General features: G+C 38.8%; 1 non-coding gene across 1 annotated transcript; it reads left to right on the top strand.

The window, feature by feature from the left end:
- Positions 1–17,500: 17,500 nt before the first annotated feature.
- On the top strand, positions 17,501–17,572 carry Trnat-agu (transfer RNA threonine (anticodon AGU)). Its single transcript has one exon. It is a non-coding gene; the product is annotated as a tRNA-Thr (tRNA).
- The last annotated feature ends 8,989 nt before the right edge of the window (positions 17,573–26,561 follow it).

Below are 26,561 nucleotides of genomic sequence, written 5' to 3'. Positions count from 1 at the left end.
GGTGGACAAGCATCAACGCAAGATGAGTAGGCCTACCGTAAGTCGTTTCTGTGTCATTGAGCTTCTCAACCACGTTTTCAGGCGTCTTAGAGCAGAAAAAGAACGTTGTGATGATGCAACCGAAACCGAGAGGCAAAAGCAGAGCTCCACGAATTTCGCGTTTCTTTGAAAAGATTTAGTGTTTGAGGGTTTAGTTGCAATAGTATCTCAGCAACCTTTTGAACGGAGTTTGCGGTTTTTCCACTTACAACATCGCTGAGCAAATTAGGCTAAGTTCCGTTTTTAGGCGATCTTTTCTGATGGCATTGGGTAAGCTGATCTCAGTATCAGATCTTTCCTCACCGTTTGCACAGATCAAAAGGGCCTTCTCTCTGTTGGCTGCTGTAAGCAGATCCGCCTGGTCGAATCTTCGATCAAGCTCAGCTTGAACCAAATCAAGAGCTTCGATGTATTGTCGTTTTTACGCTCCTTCTCCCGCAGACGACAAAGCATCCGATTCCTCTGTGTTTCGAAATCTTGCTGGAGTTTTTTTCACTCGGGGATCCTTTGGCGTCTTTAGGTTATTGACAGACGCAAAGACGTTCACTGCTTCCATAACCTTGGAAACGGATTCATCTTTTCTGAGATTTTTGATCCGTTCGCGGAAAATGGTGATTGATTTCAAAGCTGAAGAAGCAAAGATCTTTGGAGCTGTCTTGCGACGGCTTCTGCAGGCTGAAAAATTTCCCCGTTGCAGGTAATCGCAAAATAAAGCCGCGTCGTGCGTGCTTGTTTTACCAAGCCGAATATGTTTGCACGTGTGTCTCCTCTCATTGCACTACGGTATCTTCTGTCATGTCGGTCAGACATGACAAAGCAATATGCCAATATCATGCATTATTGTAATGTTCAGAAGTACGCATGAAATGTAAATATTGCAGAATGATGTTCAGTAAACGATGGACCGCCGTGTTAGTAGGGAAGGTGGCTAGCACCGCCACTGAGAGGTATAGCTCCCTGTGATTGACGACTCTTTATTGCAAATGATGAGCGCGACACGTAACAGGAACTCGATTTATCGTAGCAATTATTGTTCGAAAAAATTTCTGATATTATGTTATCTAGGCCTACCTTAAATTGTCAGAATTTTCTAGGGGGGGCTGAAGTAATTATTAAAAATTCCAGGGGGGGCTGAATTTTCTCTAGGGGGGGCTGCAGCCCCTTGAGCACCCCTACTTCCCGCGCCCCTGAGCATAGCCGTACGAGGCAGTGGGGGCAGCCGCCCCCCTGTTGTTTCAAAACGTCGCGAATTCGGGCAAAATCTTGCAAATATTAGGGCAAAAATGGCTATATGAAAAGCTGTATGGCTGTATGCAAACTTAGAATATATAATATTACGGTAGTTATTTTTTTCATCAAATCAGAGATGATCAAATCACCTAGCCCAGTGCTACTCAAACTTTTTTATGCCGTGTACCGGCTGAGCACCTTCCATCACTTGGCGTCCCGGTCAATTTGCGAAAAAAAGACAAGAGCAAAGTCATTGTTACTTTTGTAACAAATACACCAAAAAATAAAAAAATAAAAAACACTTTTATTAATGGTCTTTCGAATTTTGATGCGAAGTGTGCGCTTGCTTATTTGCAACCAGCTTATCCAATTGCGGTTCAATGGAAGACAATGCTACTCGAAGAGGAGCATGGATATCCAACGCGTTTCTGTGTTTTTCCTTTAAACAGCTCACGATAGAAAATCCGGCTTCACATAGATATGTAGATGGGAATGGAAGCAGTGTTTCAATAGCCATGGTACACAGTCTCGGATATTCTGCTTTTATTTTGACCCAGAAGCTTGCAAGGGAGTTTGATTCAAAAGATTTTCGCAAACCTTCATCAGCAGATAGATCCAATAATTTATCTTTTAAATCGACATTTATATTTAACTTTTCTACGTTTACAGTTGGTGCAAATGGGTTTCGAATCCATTCATTTCCTCTTCGTGGATCTTATTGTTCCGGAAAATAATGTTGAATACGTTCCACCAAATTTGACAAATGTTCTGTGGCAGTATCTTGAACACATTTTACGTCTAAATTGTCAAATTGTCTCCAGCATCGTCAATAACAGTAGCTAACTTAGGAAACATGTCGTAACAATTGTTCGAGACTCGAATCTTCCATGCTTTCAGCTTTCGTGGCATGCCGTCAATTTTATCTGCTGTTGCAAAAAGTGAAGCATTTTTTTCTTGCATTGAAGTGTTAAGGCCATTCATAATAACGAAAATGTCAGTTATGTAAGCTAGCGAAGCAAGCCATTGTTCATCTAGAAATAGCTTTGCCCAATCTGGCTTTCTGTCACGCAAAAATACTGCCAGTTTGTTTCGGAGCTCATATACGCGTGATAAAACTTTTCCCCTCGACAGCCAACGCACGCTAGAATGAAATAATAGTTGCCTGTGATCTGCTTGCATATCGTCGCATAAAAGGGCAAATAGTCTTGAATTAACTGCACTTCCTAATTGACCGCGTACCAGCAGCCAAGTGCTCGCGTACCGGCGTTTGACTGAGTAGCACTGATAGCCTAACTATATTTTTAGAAGTAGTGCTGCCAGACCTTTTTATTTTTTGTACTAAAATTCATATCATCAAAACTACTTTAATTGATTGAACAAAGTTTATTTGAACAGAAGTAGTATGTGTGTGTTTTATTACATTTAATTATAATTTCTCTATTGTTATTTACTTTTTATCTGAATCCGCATGGTCACCCTGAGCCAGTTTCCTGCAATGTTTATTTTTCTTTTATGACATTTCTTTTATGAGTCTTTTATGACATCACAACTGAATATTTAAGTGGGATTGAGAGAGAGAAACCTTTTATTTTGTCTGCTGCGAAAAATAGTATACGGTACAAATATAAACCGGTACAAAATATATTCAACAACAGACAGGAAGCAGCGAAAGACTATATTAGTCATCGAGTCAGCTGCTTCCCGGTTGTTTTTTATTTGTGGTGTTTAAAGCAATATTTGTTACCGGTACTCCTACCTACCATGCCAAAGTGCAGAAGCATCAAGCAATGCACAAGCAAGGTATCTTCAAAGATGAATTCGGTTGTTCTATCTTGATTACTTTGGTAAGAAATTCTAGCTAGCTGGTGATCAGTGGCGTAGCCAAGGAGGGGGGGTTGCAACCCGATATTGAGAATGATGCTTGAACTTTGTGACGTCACGATATTGAGAATGATGCTTTCAGTCTATGCCTCTAAAACAAAGTTTGCCTAATTTTAAACGAAACTCCATTAAAAGAGCGAGTTTTGCCATTACCAAACATTCAAATATCTCAGCCAGGAATTAGCAACAAGAAAACATAGAGACTTGGCTTCATTTCCGAAAAATGCCGAAGAAAACGTGATCTTATCCTTTTGCTATGCCACCGGACAGCACCATTTTACAGGAATATTCATACCCACATTTTTGTTGAAAATACTCTCGGAATGCACCAAATTCAAAGTAATTTTTCAAAATTTTCTGGGGAGGCCCACAGACTTCCCGCCGCTGGGTGTCGCCATAAGCGAAACACGCCGTCAAAAACCTCCCTTTCAAAATTCCTGGCTACGCCACTGCTGGTGATCTTGTTATATTAGTTTTTCAGTGTTATCATGTACGGCAGGGCTCACCAACTGGCGGCCCGCGGGCCGCATGCGGCCCGTCACGCTGTATTGCTGCGGCCCGTGGAAGGTATCAGCGTACAAGTATAACCAAAAATACTTTTCTTGAGGAGTTAAAGAGCACGAAGGCAAAAAATACTTTCCGGGAAGCATATTTTCGCTTTGCATACGATTCCACCGACCGACCAATCTGATTATGATAGTTCTAGGTGGGGGTTGCTTAAAGTTATTTCAATGCGATGTCTGGGCACACTGTCCCAGTGGTTGATTAAAACGTCTGTTTTTGAATTTTGGAATTGTCTGTGAGCATAGGGTTGCTTATTTTAAGTTTGCAAATGTCATGTAAATTGTAAACACGAGTGTGCGTTTCACCGTTATTGTGATTCAAGAGCAGTGTTCTCTTTATGCAAGTTTTTGTTGGCAAAATAGGTCGGTGTGCCAACTCAATTTATCATAAATTGGCAAAATATTAGGTTGTATATAAATTTAAAGACTTTTTCTGAATGTATTATGAAAATATTTAGCTTAGTACTGCAAAATGTTTTTTTTTAAGAAATATGGAAGACGGTTTTATAGACTTTCACAAAAAGAATGAAAAACCAACTCATTGCTTTTTTAGAGAGAAGACTGTTCATGAATTACGATAGAATTACGATTTTTCGCTGATTTCCACAAGCGTTTGTTTCATGGTGCCTGTTTTTTCCCCCCCTGTTATTGGAGCCTATTTTTTGCTGATATGTTTGCAGGTCACTATTGTTTGCTGTATTGCGATTTATAAAACATTTCCTTATTTACTGAAATTGTTAATTGCAAGATATCTTTTGTGAAGCTAAGTGGCAACACCACTCTTGCTTGGCAATGAATATTCTGATGAAACCGCTCGCCTCGCTATAAGCGCGCAAAACAAGTGGCCTCATTTGTTAGGCATTGTTAAAAAAGTCAAAAGTGTTGTAAAAGGAGCTTGGCCTGGCAGTAGCGCTGTTCGATTAATTTTGTTGCTGCGGTATTCTAACATAAATAGCCTATGAACAACATGTAACGCTGCATACTGGGTACAAAATTCGTTCTTTTCTAGCATAAGAGTCAACCTACCTAACATTTCATTAGTGCGGCCCGCCACAGCTCTCCTTAGTGCCAAAGTGGCCCGCATGCAAAAAAGGTTGGTGACCCCTGATGTACGGCATACATTATACTTGGGCAATTTCTATAAAAGCGTGCACATTTGGGCAAATTTACGTTCTGTCCCCCCAAAAAAAAATGGTTTGGTCTCGTACGGCTATGAGTTGGAGATACGCGTGGCACAGTTTGAGCACTCTTGCATTAGCATTAGAGTGATAAAGACAGAAAGTGATTGGCAAGGAAGTAACTTACAAGAGGCCAGACGAATCCCCCCCACCACCCGGCAAACATAATGGAAAGTTTTTGAGTTCTTCTATAGTTATATTTATCCATCTTAAATAGGCTATGTCATTTGTGAAAAGTGTAACAAGTGATTTTATTTTGGCTGTATGGTTGCTTGTAGCCCTATCACAGGATGCGAGCAAAAACTGTTCAGCTGTTTGTCGAGTTTTGCGTGTTTTAAGCGGCTTGTTAGTCATGACAGAAAAATAAATAATTCATCAATTTAAAATCTGTTTTTGTAGATCAGCACGAAAATGATAAGAATGGATGTATAAAGCAAGCAAGAATAAAAGGAAGGTCAAAGACAAAGATCATTGTCAAAATGAAAAGCCTCGAAGGTTTGACCGAACAGAAAGAAACGGAAATTTGAATGAGAAGCCAACTAAAAAGTAGCTGAGGTTGCAATATGAACATGAAGGGAAACTAACGTGGGTCAAAATGACTCCACCTAACCCACAAAGCAAATCAACCGCTTTTATATTGATTCTACATTTGCAGGCGTTGAACCAATGTAAAAAACGGTTGATTTGCTGTTTAGGAACTATCCCAGCAAACAAATCCATTTCTTTTACATTGATTCAATCATTCAACGCCTGCTCATGTTGCATCCATGTAAAAGAGATGAACTTTGCTGGTTGGGTTACCGAGTTTTCAGCTATCGAATGAATGAGGATATGTTGTTTGCTACACTTGTCCTGGGCTTGAACTCCGTAAAATAGCAAAATATCTTGGCAAGCAGCACAAGGCTTCGCATTTGTACTGAAATAAAAATAGGCTATAAGGCATTTATCTGCGTAGTTTAGCTGGTTACGTCTTGTCCATGAATGTTTTAGAGTCAATATCAGTAAACAACATTTTTTATTGAAAATTTTCCTCAGCATTTTAACTTTTTTAAGTTACACGAAATAGAGCAACAGGTCAAGCTAAAGTTGTGTACGCACTATAATAAAATTTTTGACACCTACAATATGTTTTGCACCAATAATACGACCACTTTTTTGACCCAAAATATTTTTCGATTTAAGTTCTGTTAGTCTTTGGTTTTTTTGCAATATAACATTTTTTCTGTCCTTATTGAAGTGCTAATGTGCCAATTTTTGTTAAAGTATTGCAGAAAAACTATTTACAGACGGTTTTATTAACAATTCGTCGTCAGCAGTAAAAGTCTTTATTTCAATTCGTAGCACTTATCCATTTCTGCATCACAAGAAAGATTTTCAACTCATTTTGTGACACGTACAAACGTGAGATATTTAGTGCAAAATTGCGCATTTGTATGAACTATGTTGATACAAACGAAACCAGTTAATCGTATATTTAACACGTTTAACCGATAATTGTAATTAACCGATTTGTCAATTTACGAATACGTCAGAATCGATTTTTCAAGCAGATGATTCCAGTTGTGACACTTAATGACACAATACAAACAAACTAAAATTGAGTGTGAAAACTCAACTGCCACTGCCTGGTGTCATCGTCAATGGAAACTAGGCCCACCACACCATGAAAAAGTCTGCACACCACGCCATCCTTGATTATATGGGTTGCCGTCTGCATCACACCGCACTCACAGCAATAAATCTTTCTGCCCAGCCAACGCAACATCTCTGCACTAAAGGGTCCTGCCCCAGTGAGCACATTAACTGAAGATCTATCAGGACTGAACGATTATTTTAAACAATGGTACTTGCGTATGATAACACCGCCTGTGCGGGAACGATGTGCCCACACTGAAAAAGTTGACGTTCATCAGTTACGAGAGTCAATGCGCACAATCAGCGGAGAGCTCCAATTGACTCCAATACAATGGCTAACCACGATGAGCAGAATTTCCCCACCGCACTTAAAAAGAGGAGAAATCACAGCCAAATTAAATCAAAGACTTCAAGAAGCTGGCAATACTTTGAGTAACTCACCATTACAAAACATAACCCAACAAAAACCATACACTCATCGACTAAAATCACGTCATCCCTTTTACAACCAAACATCCAAGAACTATGATTTAAATCATGAATGGAGAGAATATTGGACAAAAAAAATCAACCATATGGTGGAGACATTATCGACGATCCAATGTTACCCATCCCAGGTTTCTCAACATGCAACAGAAAGAAATGGATCAGTTATAATAGAATTTATCTCATCATGCCTGAACTACTACCACTCTTTACCAATGGGCTATCAAAACACACCCATTTGTTCAAATTCCGAAAAAAGCAGGAAAATTATTGATCATTTGATTTTAGACAGTCCATGGACTGCACTACCCGGTGGTTTCAACACGGTTTACCAGTGCGGAAATATATTTAAAAACTAGCTAAAGGACAACGAACCTCAAGTGTGAAAAAGCTAAACGAATCTACTACCAGTGAGCAGACGGTTCTGCTTTGATAAGGCAAGTTTCGAGAGGCCATGATCCAACTGGCTCTTAGATGGATATCCAATCACTTGGCGTAGTGGTGGTGTGCTGCCTGACCATGTTTCACACCACGTCGCATGACACCGCAGTGTTTAACAAGGCATCTACCAGAGACTTCTAGAAGGTATAGGGTGCAGTGCGTACAAATTCCTTTCTTGATTTAATCGCTGCTTCGGTGGCTTTCTCAATGTGGGTACATGTAGCAGAGGGCCGGAATTTTGAATTTCTAAATTATAACCACATTTGCAAGACTCATTAACTGCATATAATGGCAAGCTCTTCAAATATAATGCCTGAACAAGAGCCTAAGTGCATTTATGCAGAAACCAATTTAATGCGTTTTACAATACAATACGCTGAAGCTAATTTGTAATAATGTAGATCAACTTGAGCAAAAAGATCAAGCGTTTATGTTATGCATACTTTTGGTGTGCGGTTGGACACCTAGACAGATTGAGTTCATGCAAAAGCATAGCCGAGTGATAAGTAAGCTTGCACAATGCTCCAAGGAAAGTCTCTTCAACACCGAAGCCCGCTGAGAGGATATAATTTTGAGCCCGTACCAATGCGATTTTCAAGTTCCAAATCAAGACATTTCGTAGAAAAATACACTGTATCCAAACAATACCGGGTGGTTTCTTCAAGTTACCGATCCCTTAGGAAAGTTTACCGGCCCCTAAAATTATCCCAGATCCAAAGGAACCTCCCGACCTCTTGTCAACGCTACTGTCAATACCTATCGAAAGCAAGCTGGTTTGACACATGCACGCTTGAAGACGAACACGATAATTGGCTTCCTTGCCTTTTGATTTACTTTTATCAAATTTTTGAGTAATTGACGAGCCCTTCTTTTCGCAGCAATTTCTTGCTGTTCGGTTCCAAGCTTTTCTCAACTTCACGGTCGAAGAAGTTTAGTGTCTAGCGAAGTCGAGTTGATGTAGGGCTACAATGTAGGCTATGATGTTGATGAAACACTTCTGTATTTCATGAACCATCACCACCTCAAAACGATCAACAATCCTGTAGTTTTGTTCGACGCACCAACCGACACATGATATCAGTCTTTTGTATTCATTAATTTGTTTGCAAAACCTTACTAAAAGAAAAAGGGTTCGATCTGCCGTAAATGCACACTGTAAACCAATTACCAAAACAAGATTTTAAACAGTTTTTGCACTTGCATTCAACCAAAAGATGGTAAAAAAACTGCTGGTTGCCAGGAAGGTTTAAAACGTTTGCGTTTGATCGCTTCTACCCTTTTCTAAGCATCTGTTAAGTTTGCATGTTGGTTGAATCTTTATTCTCGGACTGAGAAAGCTTGTGATAGGTTATTCCTTGGTACTTGGTAGCCTAATAATGAACCTAAATTTTTTCAACAGTGTTCAAGTGAAATGCTTGGTCACGGACAGAAAGATATTGCTGCTAAAAGCTTCACGTTTTTTGTCGTATCTGGGCTTACGCCAAGTTGATGAAGATTTAAATTAAGTGAGCAGACAAAGAAGAAGATAATTGTTGTGACCAAAAATTAAAAGTGTTTTGCCAAGACACTCTTGCATGCTTTTGACGTGTGTTCAACTGGAGTTACCGTCCAAGGGCTTTTTCCAATGGGCTACGTTTTAGTTCAAGTGAAATGAAATATCTTCATTATAGCAACATAGCCTAAACTCAGCCTGACTGCACGCTTCCAGGCAGCAAGTCAACTCTTTTTTTACGTTAAGTCAACGTTTACAGATGTTGAATCAACTGCCATGCCGAGTGGTGGGTGCATTGCATTACCGATTGATGAGAATCCTGGAACGGCACTCGAAAGATCGCTCATTCGACACCGTTCGAGAGCATGTGTCCTTGGCAGGACACTTAAAGGCATGCCTGAAGGTGGACACGAAGATTGGCTTCCTTGCCTTCCCATTCACTTAATCTGAATCGTCAATCACCGGGCTTAAGCCTGGATAGTGGATATGACAGACATAACTGCCATGTATTTATCAAATACGTGATTAAAAGCATTATTTTCAAAATGTAAGTTGTAACATATACATAATAATAATAGATAACAATGTAACTTTGTTGACTGAAACATCACACAAGCTGCTGGAAAGCAAAATCAACAAGTTTAAAGTTGTTGTCGCAACGCTCAACTAAAACAGGATTTAAAAAAAAAAGCCCAGATAACTACTTAAGCGTTTTTTACGTCTGCAAACGTTGGATCAATGTAAAAGATGCTTGGTTTGTTGTCTGGGTGTAGACCCAGCGGTAAATAAGCTACAAAAATTATAATATATGTTGCTTTGTTTCATGCCCTAGTTTCATGGCATAACCAAGCTGAACAAATCCATGAATTTCAACCCAAGCATTATTTTTCTTTTCTCACAATTGGAGGCTGGCCACACTTATGCCAGAGTTCGTCGTTGTGTGTGAGGCTAGAGTTAATTTAAAGCAATTAATTTCAAAATGGCGATCAAAGCACAATTCCGAAATCCAATTTACAAAGCAGAGAATTGCATCAAATATTTACATAAATCTAAAATTAACAGCTTTTCACAAGTTTGTAATACAGCTTAGCATGCGTATGAGGAAGGAAGGGTTTTGAGAAAATACGAAAACCTGTTTCTTCATCAACATATTCAGAAAGCTTCACTTCTTTGAGAGTCACATATTCAGTTTTATGGAGTATTTTCTGAGCGTAAGCTGATACTGTCAAAGTGATGATATACTTAAAGTCATTTTCAAGGGCCACTTCATCACAAAGCTTGATTAACTTAGTGGCCAAAGCATGTCTTCGATAATCTTCATGAACTGTGAGCATACCAACGTCCAAGATTTTTGGTCCTTGAAATTTTTCTGGAAGATTGCCAAAAACGAAATCCAGAAATCTATACATCGGTAAACTTGTTTGCAGATCACTATCAGAAACTAATTTCGAATTGACCTTGTATGTGCTCGATGCCACAAACCAACTGTTCAACACAAAAGCAACAAGTTTTTTCTCAACATTGTCGAATATCCCGATTGAGAGGTTTTGGTGAAGGCTTTCTTGTATTCGAATTTCTGTTTCACGGTCACCTTCTTTGCTGTCTTTGTTTAAAATCACCTGTGTAGGTTCATGGTGTTTATAATATTGCAGAGCTAAAGACAATACATCTTCATAATCCTGAACTGTCAATTTCCTCCAAATGAAACCACACCTGAAACTTGACATCTCGTCACTCATGCGGGAAATAGACTGTTGTGCGTAGTCATTCGTTGACATTTCAAGGTTTCATTTTTTCTTGGTGACGTCTTAATTTGCGTTCTAGCGCTCTCTAGCGCATAGATTAGCATGTTTCAAAGTGTGGTGTTTTCATTGATTCTATTTCTTATCCAGTATCTATTCTATTGCTTTAAATAATTCTCGTATATTCTTGGTTGACAGGTGTAGTGGATAAAATGCCCGGTAGTGATTTTGTCGATGAGACTTTGATACCTGATTGTCCAACGTCCTAAAAATAGCAACGATGTTCTTCCGATTTATCTATCATATATCAACATTGAAAAAGTTGAGTCCCACTCAAAAGAGAAGACCCCCCAAGAACCACTAATAGTCTTTTGACCAGGATGAGTATCAACTTTTGAATTATCTCTCTAACTAGGGTCGTTGAAAAGACGAAAATTCTTTTGTTTTTGGGTTTATATTATAATTATAGCCTACTACCAGATGGCATTTATATTGTTTTGTTCGTTTCATCAACGATAAATTCTACAGTCATTTTAGTTTGAAAATTGAACCACCTGGTGATTATCTTCCAAAATTATTTTCTGATAACATTAATTGAATGTTGAAAGTTTGTCTTGGTGGAGCTGAAGCTTGACCCAGTTCACTTTGGGACCGGCTTTTCACACGGACATTTTTCAAAGTGACATCAGCTTTTCAAACGAAGTAGAAGTCATTTGCCCCACCATTGACAGATGAGAGGTTTGCTCATCGCAAAAGAAAGTCGTCCCGTGGGCCTCTTGAGAAGATAATGGGAATTTTCAGGCGCAAATACTAAAAAGTTGAAAACCCAGGCTCAAAGTCTAGCCTACTCTAAACAAACGCACTGTACTGTAGAAACAAATCCTTCCATCAAATTTTTTTCTTGGCAACACTTGAAAGAGGTTATTCTGTAGGCTAAATTTGTATTCTATGTTTCTCAAGCTGCTCTCTCAGACATTCTGATGTGGATGAAATTTTAACTGTCCAGGTTTCAATCAGCAATTTTAAACCTCCATAAACTTGTACTGAAGTTTTATATGCGAATGAGGCTGAAAGGGTTTTGAAAGCACATGTAAACCTGTCTCTTTGTCAACGCAATCGCAAAGCTTCACTTCCAGTAATGTTAGATATCCTGTTTTCTCTAATATTTGCCGGGTGGAAGCCGATGATGTTATAGTCATTACATACTTACATCCGTTTCCAATAGCAACTTGATCACAGAGCTTGATTAATTTTGTGGCCAATCCTTGTCTTCGGCATTTTCCATGAACAGTAACCATGCAAGGATAGAATATGTTAGGACTATTTACATTCAAAGAAGGACTTGCAAGATCCACTTTCATAATTTATGATGCTTCTTTTGTTTTATTTAATGAAAAAGCGACTAATTTTCCTAATTTGTTATCAAAAATGTCGATAGAAAGATTTAAAAGCCCTTACGTTGCTCGAATTTCATCCATAGACTCGACGATTGTACTTTCACATTCAAAATTACTCGCATTGGGTCTTCAAGTCCATAATATCGATGAACTAACGAAATAACTTATTCATAATCTTCAATTATTAGTTGTCTCCAAATATAACAGCCTTTTACAAGTGACATTTTGCAATCATTCAAATTGTAATATTGTACATGAAATAATACGTCTACAAGTCGGCAAAAGCTAGCTGATGTAGTTTTGATAGTTGTGAGAGATTACAAAATTAATGTGATGTCAAAAATATTAAAACGATTATCAAGTTTTTGTAAATTGACAGAAAAATGATAATGATCATCAGTCATCACTAAAATGTGATACTAATTGCTAAACGTGCTTGAATCTTCACAACGGTGCAAATAGGTGCTTGTGGCATTGACAGTAGCCTATGTGATATCATGTAAACAAATTGACACTTATGATATGTAAACAAATTGATACTTATGATATGCAAACAAATTGACACTTATAATTTTCATTGGTAATATTTTTATTGTAAAATAGGCTACTGCTGCCGCGGTGGAAGCTGACTTAATAGGTGACCTCATAAGGTCTTTCGCTTCCTCCCTCTCTCACTTCTATGTAATGTACCAGTGTATTTGTCGTGATATTTTGAGAAAAAAATAAACCAGTGATTGATTGAGTAAATCTGATGTATTCACTTGAATTCGGCCTATGGCATCGTCATGTAATGAACAATGTCGCATTCATATACGCCCACATCGAATCACAGTTGAAAAATAAAATATTCCCTTCCGATTCCCTTCCACATTTGTTGTTCTGACCATGTTTTACTGGCTGGACAGTTCGAGTCAGACCCGTGACCGTGACGTAGCTAGAAAAAAACAGTTTAAGGGGACAAAATAAACCGTTGGGAGGGAAACGCTGTGGTAAATTGTATTTTACGTGTAAAGGAGGGTTTTAGCGGTGGTTTAAAACGTTAATTAGCTGTCTAATGATACTCTGTCTGTCTAACGCAGAGGTTCTTAAACTTTTTTTTAACGCAGACCCCTTAAAATAATTGGTTTGCGTGGACCCCTTTGTGGCCTAGTCCGAAAAACTTTTTTGATCAGCATGAATTGGACATAACGCAAGAAAATCAAAATGAATTGGTACAAAATTTATGTTTTATTAAATTAAGAAATAGCGAATGCAGATTGTTTTTCAATATCTTCGATTTAATATCATTAAAAGGATGCTGCATTGCTGCTGTTTGTCTTCAACAAGAACATGAAATTGTGGCTTCATCTTTGATAGGGCAGCACGCATGTCATCCTTTGCATCCAACCGGTTTCGACTGCTTGTTTGGATAGATTAGTTAGGCTACCAAGGATGAAACTCCTGACTCACATAGGCTAAATATGTAGTCGCAAAAGGGACTATAGCAGCCATGGCTCTCTTTACCGAAAGAGGATATGCTTGCGTCAACGAACTCCAAACATCGCCAATACTTTTCGAATTAAAAGACATTCTTAATTTCACTTCCCTTAGTAAGCTAAGCCAAAGGTTTTCAACCTTTTTTTCCACCGCGACCCCCTCAGAGCAATCGATGTAGTCTCGCCCCCCCCCCCCATAAAAGTATTCAACAAAAGCATATTTAATGCAAAATTTAATCAAATTTGATTCATGCCGACATCCAGTTATGTTTAGTTTTGCTGTTCCAACGTAAACTTCTAAAACGAAAAACGTTTTTTGCGATGTTGTCACGGCTTTTATCACATTTCCTCCGATTGTTATTTCCATTTTCTATCAAGCTCAGCTAGATAATAGAAGAAAAAATATTGAGAATAATCTACGTTTTCGCACTTTCACCGGTTGAGTTTATTGCAGTCTTTTATGGATTTATTTAAATCAATTTCAGTGAGATGGTTGGTGTTGCATATTTTTAATTATTAAGTTTGTCCATGCGTGCACTTCTTGCTGAAAGAACTTTCAAACAAAATAGCCGACATTAATTTTTTTCAATGCCATTGAAAACAATACTGAGAAATCTATATTTAGCATACGATTCTACATAATTTTGCTTTTTTACCAAAGCGTTGTTACTGGTTAACTTTAGTCTGCACAAAACAACGTTCAAGAATTTGGTGAAAAATATCGAATGCTTTCCTATAGTTAAAGCCTTTGCAACGTCTAAAAGCTTTTAAACGATATAATAACCTCAAGTAGAGGAATGGGCGATTGCGAAAAAAAACACAGTTTTTAATATTTTCTGGCAAAAAAAAATTGAACACAGTAGGCTACACTAAAATTTCAAGCGCCTCGCAAACCTCCGAAAAACGGCGCGCAACCCCCAGGTTGAAAAGCCCTGCTCTAAACTCAATTTCGGTAAAAGTGGCGCCTGTGGTTTTGGAAATGGGCTCTTCATAAGTATTGACTCAACTCAGTCATTCGTTTTTAAGCAAAAAACTGTAGCCCTACTGTACTGGTACTGGATCTGTATCACTATCAGCCATACAAAAATTGAGGGCCGACTTTTTCCAGGGCTTAAGGCTATAGCCTTATTAGCCTAATGGTTAATCCGGCCCTGACTGCAGTCCTAGTAGCCAAAGCTGTTTACCAAAGCAGCACCGGTTTTCAAGTTAGAACAACAGAAACAGTGGCGTAGCCAGAAAAAAATGTTGGGGTGGGGCCAAATATTTAACACTACAATAACACTACATCCTTCATCGGCACTACCAAAGAATCTCCACCTCTCATTAGCGATACCAAAAACACTCCATCCCTCATTGACGCTATAAAAGATGATTTAACTCTTATTAGAAATACCAAAAACACGCTGCTATATCATCATTCATCATGCTACTTATGCTCTTACATGCGCAGGAAATTAATTTAAAAAACAAAGCTTTTTTAACTATTTTATCTTGATAATGAGCTGCCATATTATGTATTTGTTCTGCAATATATAGGCTACTTAATATCGTTGCTGCGAACACTTTATTTCTGTATGAAATCTGTAAATAGTCCTTGTTTTGATAGTCCGTTACGTAATTTCAATATGTGTGTGTAACTGTGTATATTAGTTTGTTTTTGTGATGTTGGGTTCAGTCGTGTTCTCATTGCTTTAAGAATTGGCGCTCCAGTTGTGCCAGGAACGAGGAGGCGACTGATTCTTAACTAATTCATCAACTTATTTTAAAGTATCAGGTTTGGTGGCCGTGCTTAACTATATTTATTGATGCATATACCGCAATATTAGATCCTTTCATGCACGTCTTAAACCTTAATGGTTTTGCCACCTTTTCCTTTTGTTAGTTTTGTTACTGTATTTCTTTTTCACAATATCATTTCTTTTGCATTCTGACAAAGAAAAATAAATTGAATTGAATTGAATTTAATGAATTGAAGAGAACGACAAGGTGTTTGATTCAAGCCATCGCCACCTGATGTGCAGTGGCGTATCCTGGTGGGTTGAGCAAGGGAAGCAACAAAAGTGGTGGGGGTGAAGGTAGAGCGTGCCGAAGGCACGCATATTGTAGGGGGTCCGGGGGCATGCTCCCCTGGAAATTTTTTTTGCAAAATTACACTCAAATAATGGATTATAGCGCTTTCTGGAAACACTTTTAGGGTAATATTTGTATGAAATTTATTAGCAGACAAACAGCTATTAACTTGTTAAAGGTAGCTCTTACACTTACACACAAACGGGCAAAAACTGCAGCTAAAATTAGAGAACACCAAAAACTCAGCTACACAAAAACTCATTAACTACACAAAAACCCAACAGAGTAAGCCATTCTGAAATTGCTTCCACAAATTGGTTAAAAGAAACGTAAATCGCGTAAATTTTGAGCGATTTACAATTGGCAAAATTTATTGCTGTCTTTCTCTGTGTGTCTAAAACAGTGGTTCCCAACCTTTTTTTGGCTGTTACCCTAATCTCCACCCTGAAGCGAGCGAATTACCCCCACGATCGATTTTCAAAAACAAAAGTGTTTATTGCTATGTATTTCAAAGGGCTAACTATGACAATCAAAATGTAATACAAGATAAAAATGCGTGGTAAACATTCACTGCGAAGGTTGGGCCTGGACTTCAGCCGCTAGCTTTGTGATCCTGGGCTTTGTGGTAGGCTACTGAGGCGATTCTTGCGTCGCTTTTAACATCCAGGTGATTGCGCTTCTTTGTCTTTATCTCTAAGACAGTTGAAAATCCTTGTTCACAGCAATGCGTGGTTGAAAAAGATGTCAGGATATTTAATGCACGTGTTGCTAATTAATGTTGGTGCGTCCTGGTGTCTGCTAAACCAGAAGGGTTCCTACTTTTCCCCTTGAAATCAATTTTCAACACTTCGTTGATTCGGAGAGTGATAAATTCTTCTTTAATCGGAAAGTCGTCATCGTCCACCTGGCTGTCATCACATGTGAAGGGCTTAGTGCTCCATTGGAGACTAGCTGTTTCAAATTCGGAAAGTAGTTGTCCATCTTCTTGGCTAGCTGGCCTAAGTGGTCAGTTATGTCCTCCTTCAACGCCGCTGCCAACTCAAGTTCATTGACTTCGAGGTACATGTCAAGCGTCTGAAACTGCGCCACTGTGCCTCTTCCAACTCGCTTGTTCTACAATTTAACCTTTAGGCCTACGATAAATGCTGCTACAACTACTTTGGTGTCGATCACACTTATATTCTTGCCTTGAATTAAAAGATTGCCTTTGTTCAATTCACCAAAGATATCAGCCAGATAGCACTGCTGGGAAATCCACTGTTGGTTAGACAAGTATTCAGCCAAGTCGGACTTCTTTTCTATCAGAAAAACATGGACAGCCTCACGAAGTTCGACCAGGCGGGTAATGACTTTGCCACGAGACAGCCGTCGTAGCCTACTTCTGTGTGGTACAGTAATGCTTCGTATATTTCTCCCATCTTCTTGCACAGTTCCTTGAAAAGACAATTGTTCAATTCCTTCGCTTTTATAAAGTTCACAACCTTCACTTGCTTCGCTGTTTTTAAATCGGGTCTCGTTACCCCCCGAAAACAGGCAAATTACCCCCCGGGGTAATTTACCCCCAGGTTGGGAACCACTGGTCTAAAACAAGTCCTTGGGAGTGTTAATAGCCAGATGTCTTGGAAAATGTTATAAATTTCCACAAATTTTATTATATTTTTAACAAAGGGCTCAACTTCGGAATCCAAAGTTTGAAAATTTGGGGGGACCCATGGCCCCTTTCGTCCCCCCTGGCTACGCCTATGAACAGAAACCGTTCAAGCCCCTGCATTTTGAGCACAGACGATGTACGACGGTGAAAGAAACCTACGTTGTGTACACAATTGCGCTACTTTCGTATTAGAAATTTTTATTTGCCTGAATTTCCCAGCGGCGCCATGGCTTAGCGGTAAAGCGCCTGTCTAGTAAACAGGAGATCCCGGGTTCGAACCCCGGTGGTGCCTTCTTTATTTTTCTTTGGTGCTAAACCACAACTTGGAAAGTTATTTGAAATAACGGAATTTTAGAACGAAAACAAATTTGGCGTGCCAACGTATTGTTTCGTTTCCCATCAGCATAACCGTACGAGACGAAACAATTTTGGGGGGGGCAGAATGTAAATTTGCCCAAATCTGCACGCTTTTATAGAAATTTCCCAAATATAATGTATGCGGTGCATGATAACAGTGAAAAACTAACATAACAAGATCACCAGCTAGCTAGAATTTCTTACCCAAGTAATCAAGATAGAACAACTGATTATTCATCTTTGAATATACCTTGCTTGTGAATTGCTCGATGCTTCTTCACTTTGGCATGGTAGGTATGAGTAACATCTAAGAGTATTAGCCTATATACTTCAGCAGTAGCATTTTAAATGTTGGTGAAATTAACATGACACAGTTGCATATACAGTACAAACTAAATATTTATTTTTTATTTTGGGGCGCAACTGCATCGTTTTAATTTGGGTAGTTTTATAAAAGTAGGACCTAACCGAACAAAGCTAAGCAACACCACAACATTAGCATTACACTTAACAGGTAGGCTACAGTAAGTTATAACATTTTTTCGTTAAATGTTGTGGTGTTGCTTAGCTATGTTCGTTTATGGTTGAAAAAGTATTGTAACCTCTCCACCCGAATTGTTTTATAAAAGTATTCACCAGATTTATATAAATTCATATTTTGTAGTTGCCTAAATCAAGATGATGCATTTATGGATATTAGGCCTATGAAAAAAAAATTAAAAGACTTTGTAAATTTTGATGCCAAGGCAACTGCATCATGCCAATTTGGGCAGTTTTATAAATAGACTATGATCAGATAATTTCATATTTTTTTTTGGCCAAATCTAAACGATACAGTTATGTAAATGGGAAAAATTAATGAATTTGTTCATTTTGGGGAAACTGCCTCACGCTAATTTGGGCAGTTGCATAAACAGACTAATCAGTTTCATCAGATAATGTCATGTTTTCAGCTGCCCAAATCAACACGATGCATTTGTGAAAATTAATAAAATTAGCTATATATCAAATTTTGTGTTTTGATTTGGGCAGATTCACAAAAGCATTAGAGACATATTTTGGTGGCTGCCCAAATTGGCATGATGCAGTTGGGTAAATGCATTTCGTAGCCTACTACAGTTTGATCACTATATACCAGGGGTGTGCAACCTTTATTACAGGAGGGCCAGATATAAATAACGGGGGAAAACCGCGGGCCGCACGTTTATTTAACATATGATTTCTAGTAGTGGCAAGCACAAAAAAGTAGTTTTTTTGTTATTCATGTTATTCTTATGGCATTATTAGGAATTATCTCCTTGCAGAAATTATAAGTTAAAACGCATAAATTTTTGAAGAAAACTGTTATTCAAATTTATTGTCACACCGTCTTTAAACGAGTTCAGAGAGAAGTTTGCAGCTGGCTTCTTTTCCCGACGGCTTTTTTCCAAATTTACTTTAACGAAAGTGCTAGCAATTCCAGTCCATTTTCCAAGTGTTCGTCTGTCAGAATCGTCCAATAGGGAGATTTCATGACGCCAATTTTAGAAAAAAATTGTTTGCACAAATAGCCTACGTTGAGCCAAAAAGAGCCATTTTTGAAGCCATGGATTTTTTTAAATGTGGAAAGTCATCTTAGTTGAGATGTTTTCGGTAAAAATCGTCAAGATTCATTTCTAAATAACTTACTTTGCTTTCAAATCTGTTTTCTCTTGAAAATCAATCAGTTCAAGTTATATATGCTGGCAGGCGCGGATTTATGGGGGGGGCCCAGGGGGCCCGGCCCCCCCCCCCGAAATTTTGTGAAAAATTGTATGTTTCCGCATCAAATGGTCTGATATGCTTCTAAACAGCTGATATTAGTCCCTCGGCATCACAATTGATGAAAATGGTTGTTTTAATGTCTATTTTCTAGCATATCGTATATGTCGTAGTATCATTGTTCATATCTGTTTAGCTTTTTCTTTCTTTTTAATTGATTTTCAAATTTTCTGGCCCCCCCTGAAAAAAACTCTTAGATTCGCGCCTGTATGCTGGTGCTTTATCAATGTCTGTGTTGAATAGCGAAGTGAATATACCAAATAAATATTTATGAGATCTGAAGTCTTTGAAACGAGCCAAAAATTCATACAACAAATTTTCAAGTTGGTCTGCAAATTCAGTTTTCTTCTCAGGATGCATTCCATAGTCTCTCAAAGTGGAAAGGATTTCCTGTCTGTACGTGAGCTTTCCAGAGCTTTCGAAAGGACGTGGGTTCGACACCGCTTCAGAGCACGCGGCTGTGTCTCGGCAAAGACACTTAGCGTCTTAGCCTAATGACAAGTCAAAATAAGGGGAGCAGCTGACTAGAAGACTATATATGTAACTTCGCTGCTTCCTATCGTCTGTTGTATCGCATCTGTGATCGCAGTGTACGGTATGTTATCACAATGGGCGCAAATAAAAACACGAATCTTATTATTATTATTATAAGTCGTAATTTGTTCATAATGCCTTTTATGTGACTATACATTTTTACATTCCTAATAATTAAATACAATGGATTAGCGGTGGCCGGTGGGAGATTTCTAAAATGGTTAACAGAAGGTGCGAAATCTACAATAATCCACTCCACAATGAATTGTTCAAACGTACCAGACTAAACTAAACTATAAACACGTTTCACGGGCCGCACACAATTCAAAATTGGAACATCTTCGCGAGCGCACAATTTTTCTTCGCGGGCCTCATTTGGCCCGCGGGCCGCACGTTGCACACCCCTGCTATATACAATACATCAATACGAGTGTGCCAAACGAAAATTTTGCGGCATATTTCTTGTGCAAATAAGAGGCTGTACCGTACTTAGTTTGATAGGTAAAATATATTAATTTGTAGTTTTTCTTAGTTCATGCAATTTTGAAGCTTTTCATATAGCAATTTTTGCCCCAATAATTGCAAGATTTTGCCCGAATTCGTGACGTTTTGAAACAACAGGGGGGCAGCTGCCCCCCCTGGCTCGTACGGCTATGCCCATCAGAGCCACATTTCACGCAATTAAATTTATTTTTGAAAGTCTAGTAAACAAACAAACATAGCTCAATTCAGTCAATTGATTAGCGCGTCCCTTCTGGAACGAAGAAACTTCAAGATCAATAGCGGCGCTGGTTCGACTCTCGGGGTGTGCGTTTGAGCAACGCACGTTAAGGGCTGCTTTCCATTCAGCGGCATCTAATGGATGGAATAATTCCCCGGCAACAAGACTTCAACAATCAGAAACTTCACTCTGCCAAACTCGTGGACCGGGCCTTCGTCAGTGATTTAAAGCCTCTACAAGTATGTGAAACTGCCAGGATTAAGCTCTACAAGAAGCTTTCCCAGTCCGAGGATAAAGATTCAATCAATCAATCAACACAATCCTGGTTCGAATGAAAATTCTTCAATAGCCTATCTGGGTTCAGTAGGGTGCTTACAAGGTTTCCTAACCCTCTGAAGTTGGATCCAAGAGGCTTTTGCCACGTTTAATGTTCGCGCCAGCAAAAAAAAAAAAATTGAAGTTGAAATGAATTCAAAATAAGTTGCGGAAGACAATGCTTTTCAACTTCCACACTTTTTCTTTTATGCATTTTTCAAAATTAATGCTGTTCCAAACTTCCACACACCCTCATAAAGTGTGAATTATTTGTAGTTGATGTAACAATTTGCCGGCTTTTATAATACTCTGAAGTCTGAACTGATAAACGTTTCAGTAAATGATTTCAGTTCATGCAGCTACAGCAGGATTGCTTTCCTAAGCTGGACTTAGTAGGGGGTCCTTGACTACCTTGCACCTTGCATGTTTTTAGCCAATCACTCAACCGGCTACACATTTTCTAAAAGTTCCGTTGTTAGGCAACTTTGTGGTGGACTTAACACTGCTTTCATATGAGAGAAAATTTGCTCTGAACATTCGTGCTAACCAGACCATTTGTACTAACCGCTCAACTTCTGCTCAACGAAGCTGATGAGCAAGACATCTCTACGGTTACTTGGGCTTGGACGCCGACACACGCCCCATCGGCCTGACACTACAAAGACAGACATGGGTGCACCTCAACCGTCTTCGTACGGCGTCGGGCTTTTCCGCTCAACCATGCACCAATGGGAATGGCCTCTTCCTCCTCCTCCTGTGAATGTGGTGCCGAGAAACAGACCGCAGGCCACATCATCAATGACTGTACCATCTTCAAGCCATCTAACGAAGTGGAAGGTCTGCGCGTCATGGATGATGATACCAAAGACTGGCTGCTCTCTAGTAGCCTTCCAGTGTAGTCCGGGAACATTGTGAATCTGGGGTGGGAAAAGGACAGACCCTCGGCCCCAGAGGCTCACACGACGACGATGAGAGCCGAAAACAGATGAAACATTTTAGGAAGGGATGTCCAACAGTGGAAAGTGCAGGACCTTTTTTAATTTTTGAACACAAGCAAACACACGTCACGCAGGCTAATGAGCTCGCGTGCGCAATTCAAGAAGCGTGTCTCCTGGAAATGAGGTAACTTTGCTTCTTCCAGATACAATACCTCGCGTAGGAGTCTCCAACAAGTCAGCAGTTTTGAACTGAGTAAACAACATTTCAGCAAGTGGCTGAAGTTGGTGTATGGTGAGACTGAGCAATCCATAACTTGGCACGTCACAAATCAGCAAATTCAGTTTGACAAGGGATAACCAAGCAAGTCCGACGCGAGCGCGTAAATCGCATTTGCTGACTTGGCAGTATCTGAAATGTAATTGCGGAGTTGAAGCACTAGCTGAGTTGTCGCATGCTGAGTGGTCCGACGACTCTCGAGTAGCCTACAAATCGTACCCTAACTTTTAAAGCGAAAACTTGGTGTAAAATTTTGTGGCATACCTACTTGAATAAACACAATACTTAAACCACTACAAAGTAGGAAGAATTAAGTGACTGACATGGTCATGTCGTAAACCAACAAACACTCTGTGACATTTTGTCGTGACAACCGACACCTGTTTAAGATGCGACTGCCAATGGAAGTTACTTAGTGTGACACGCGTGCCGTCGGTTGCCTATTACTGGAATATAACTGTGAGATCAAACGGCTCGAATGAGTTCCAGCAGCCCAACGTCAAACGATTTCTGAGAGTTTGAATTTTTTATGCGAAGTTTTTCCTAAATTACCCCATCAAACTTTTGGCATGGACTATGCGTTGTACTGCTGCCACAACAGCAATCATTAGGGAGAAATTGGGACATCTGACATCGGACATCCAAGTCAAAAAAAGTGGTTTTGAGATAATCGAGTTTAAAGGTTCACGTAATGATAAAAATTGTCACTGAAGGTTTGCAATCTTCATCTTGCATGTGAGAAAACTTGAGTGAGCAAGAAACTGTTTGTGATACTTGGTTTAACTGGATGATGACGTCATCACCGTTTATTATGTAAGTTTTAACTTGGGCCATTTTTCTATAATACAATAAGTCAAAACTAGCGACCCAAGTAAACTTGGTACAGATGATAAAAACTTTTCTCACCACAGAAAAGTGGCCCAAGTTAAAAATTTTGCATTTAAAAAAAAAGATTTCTTATCGTTTTCAGCAAGATTTTATCAAAAACTCATTTTTGGCCCAAGTTAACTTGGGCCACTTTAGAATCAGTTGTCCCAATTCCAAACATAAAGCTTCAGCAACAATCAATGTTTGTATTTCGCCAGAGGAGGCGCTGCTAACTAGATTGTTATATGCTATAGACTAAAAAGTTTAATATCGCATTTTTTTGCACTTTTTTAATCCCTCACATAAATTACACAATAGCGCAAAACCACGAAATCGATAATTATAAAAATTAGTAAAGTGAAACTAATTATTACCGAGTATACTCGTTCGAAATAAAACATGAACGTGCACTAATTAAAGCAAAGGCACACACATACAGCAGGGTAAAATATGACCGAGAGTAAACTTGAAAAAATAACCGATAATAACCTTTCCCATCTTCCCAAGCATTCTTCATTTGACACTGCAGAGTTTTTAACGAGATTGTTCGTTTTACGGAAAATAAAGAATTAAAATGCAACATGAGATTTCGCAGGCCGGCAGCATCAAGAGCATGACGTGGACTCCATTAAATTCACCAAACACACGTTCAAAACGTACCTGACTACAATATACCACCGGCTACGAAAAAAGCAAATCAATGAATGCAGGAGCGGTCACACACGCGCGGGCTACATCTTTAAACTCAACCTCAAATCTGTGCTTGTAGCTGTCATCAGAGAGAATAAATGTTAGAAAAGTTACCAGCAAATATGAAAAACGAAAGAGAAAAGAAAATTCCAAAATACCGAATATAGCCAACTAGAAAATCAGTTCGTTTTTATATTGATTCGACGTCTGCAAACGTTGAATCAATACCAAATACTAAAAAGATTGATTAGTTGTCTGGGTAGTGGGCACTTCATAATTTTTGGGTGACCTTGATCTGCATCAAATCCCTTGCAAGCAATGAAGAGAAGCAGTGCAAGATCTGGAAATGTATCTTCAAGATGAAACATAGCCTGACGACGTCGTTTAAAGTGAAATATAGGACATTATGCAATGTTATAATGATAATAATGTAGGTATTTGCCAACGAAAAAGCACACAAGGGGAGACAATATAACCAAGGAAATAAATGGATCCTTAAATTAATGTAAAAGGACTAAATTTGTTAACTGGGAACGCTGTTGCTGTTTGAAGGTCTTCCGTCAGTGTGCCAATCATTTCTTGTTATATCAGTTCAAAACAAAACGAAATTCTCCACTAAAACAACAGTGGCAGTTGAAGCAAAAGCTCAATACATGCAGCTACGAATCAAACTATACAATATCAAGCCGTAATATACGGAAAGCACAATACACGAAGACACATCAACAGAAAGGGTAGAGATTTCCTTCCACCTTTAACAAGGCATTATGGCAAATACTTCTCCGAGGTGATCATATTAATGCTCAACATTTTCGTCTTCTCCTCAGCAGCAAATCAATCCCTTTTTTACATATCGGTTGCATTTTTACATTGTCAGTAATTGTTGAATCAATGTAACAAATAGATTTGATGTCTGGATTGTGTTGTATTAAATTTCATTGAAATGTGTAGGGCACAAGCACCTAAAACCGTTGAAAGCGGTTTCTTTTTCACAAAAGAGAACCATTTTAGCAATTTCGCTGCCTTATGCCTTCAAAACCAACTCCGAAATCAATTAACACAAAACCGGTGCGGAGCGTAAGGGAAGTGAACAATAGGAACGTTTACAGGTTAGTACCAAGACAAGCTTTATTGAACTGTAGTATTGTTAGTGTTCGCCTGTTTCATCACTAACGTTTAGAAGTTTGCGTGAAAAAATGAAGCAGGCTCCGAAGAGCAATCTCTTCTAAATCAACCAAACTTTTAGCCAACCAAATCCCAAGAATCACAAAGAAAACGACCTAGATAGCAAAATCCATCATTTTTTACATTGATTCAACGTTGAATCAATGTAAAAATGACGGATTTTGCTGTTTGGGGGAAAGAGCCAGAAAATAAATTATGTTGCATTGGTACAACGTACGCAGACGTTGAAGTTTGCCGGCGGGGAAACAATAGAGTCACAATACAATAAACATAGAAATAACACACACGATTTTGTATTTGAACAAGCACGTATTATTAACCTGCACATTATGCTTGCTCGATGAAACAAACAAATTAATACAAACATGAGATGAAGGTCGTTTGTGTGTAGGTAAATCACTCCTTTCTTACATTGATTCAACTCAGGCAGACGATGAATCAATGTAAAAAATGCTGATTTGATGGTTAATTCAACCTTGTGTGCCCTGAAGAAATCTGATAAGTTGGTAGAAAATCAGCAAAATCATGATAAAAATGATGGTTCTTCAGGATTTTTGAGTTTTGTAACAAGTTACGTATACGAAACGTAAGAGAATGGATCTCACCCGTTGTGATACATGAGTATGACCATTAACCGACTAATAATTGATGCAAGTAAACACCATTCCCCATGCCACACGTTCGTCAATGAGAAATATGCAGAGGAAAAGAATCTTATGTAAAAAAATACGCTGTATCTACAATACATTGATAGTATGCTTGATGACGTCAGAATGACGAAAACGTGATAAAAGATAAACAAAGCAAAATAAAAAAACATCTTTCACCGGTAGTGAAAAGTAAATAAGAAAAAGCGTCAGATGGCCATCATCAGCGCAAGAGAAACTCGCGACGACGCTGCACGTTTGATCGATGAAGCATTACGTTGACACAACGTGAAGAGCGACAAAGTTAATGATATTTACGATAAAATAAACAAACAAGTAGGCAGCAGTCACCGATTTGCAGTAATGATGACCAATGATGGACATGCACTGACGAGTAATGCTCCAGCCGGTTAATCCGTCGTTTTTACAACGTCGGCAGATATTGCATCAATGTAAAAAAGCGACTGATTTACTCGCTGCAAGCTTTCGGTGCATTCAGCAACAAATCGAGCAGGTTTAACGTAAATCACGTTTTGTGACTCTGCAGCAAGAAAAAGAGAAGCAATAAAAACAAGCTTGAACAGCGTTTGCAAGAGACAACTTTATAAAGAAGCAAACAAGATCCAAATAAAAATACGCTGTGGGCCCTGTCAAACACTCAGACAGCAAACCAATGTAAAAAACGATTGATTTGCTGCCTGGGCAGTTGATGTAAAGCCATTTCCTGATTTGTAGAAAGTTTGGAACAATATTAGGTAGCAGCTGCTGTGAATCATCTATGTTAAAATCTAATGAATACAAGCGAACAATGTTTTATTGTTTCTCGGCAGTCGAGTGTAGCAAGAACTCAGCGATAGACACGTGTTTCGCCCATAAGGCTGGGCTCATCACGTCTCTATCGCTGAGTTCTTGCTACACTCGACTGCCGAGAAACACATATTTTTGGAAAG

The sequence above is a fragment of the Aplidium turbinatum genome, chromosome 11 (genome assembly GCF_918807975.1).
Source record: "Aplidium turbinatum chromosome 11, kaAplTurb1.1, whole genome shotgun sequence".
Classification (NCBI taxonomy): Eukaryota; Metazoa; Chordata; class Ascidiacea; order Aplousobranchia; family Polyclinidae; genus Aplidium; species Aplidium turbinatum.
Note: the sequence above shows the minus strand (reverse complement) of the source record. Positions and strands in the feature narration are given on the sequence as shown.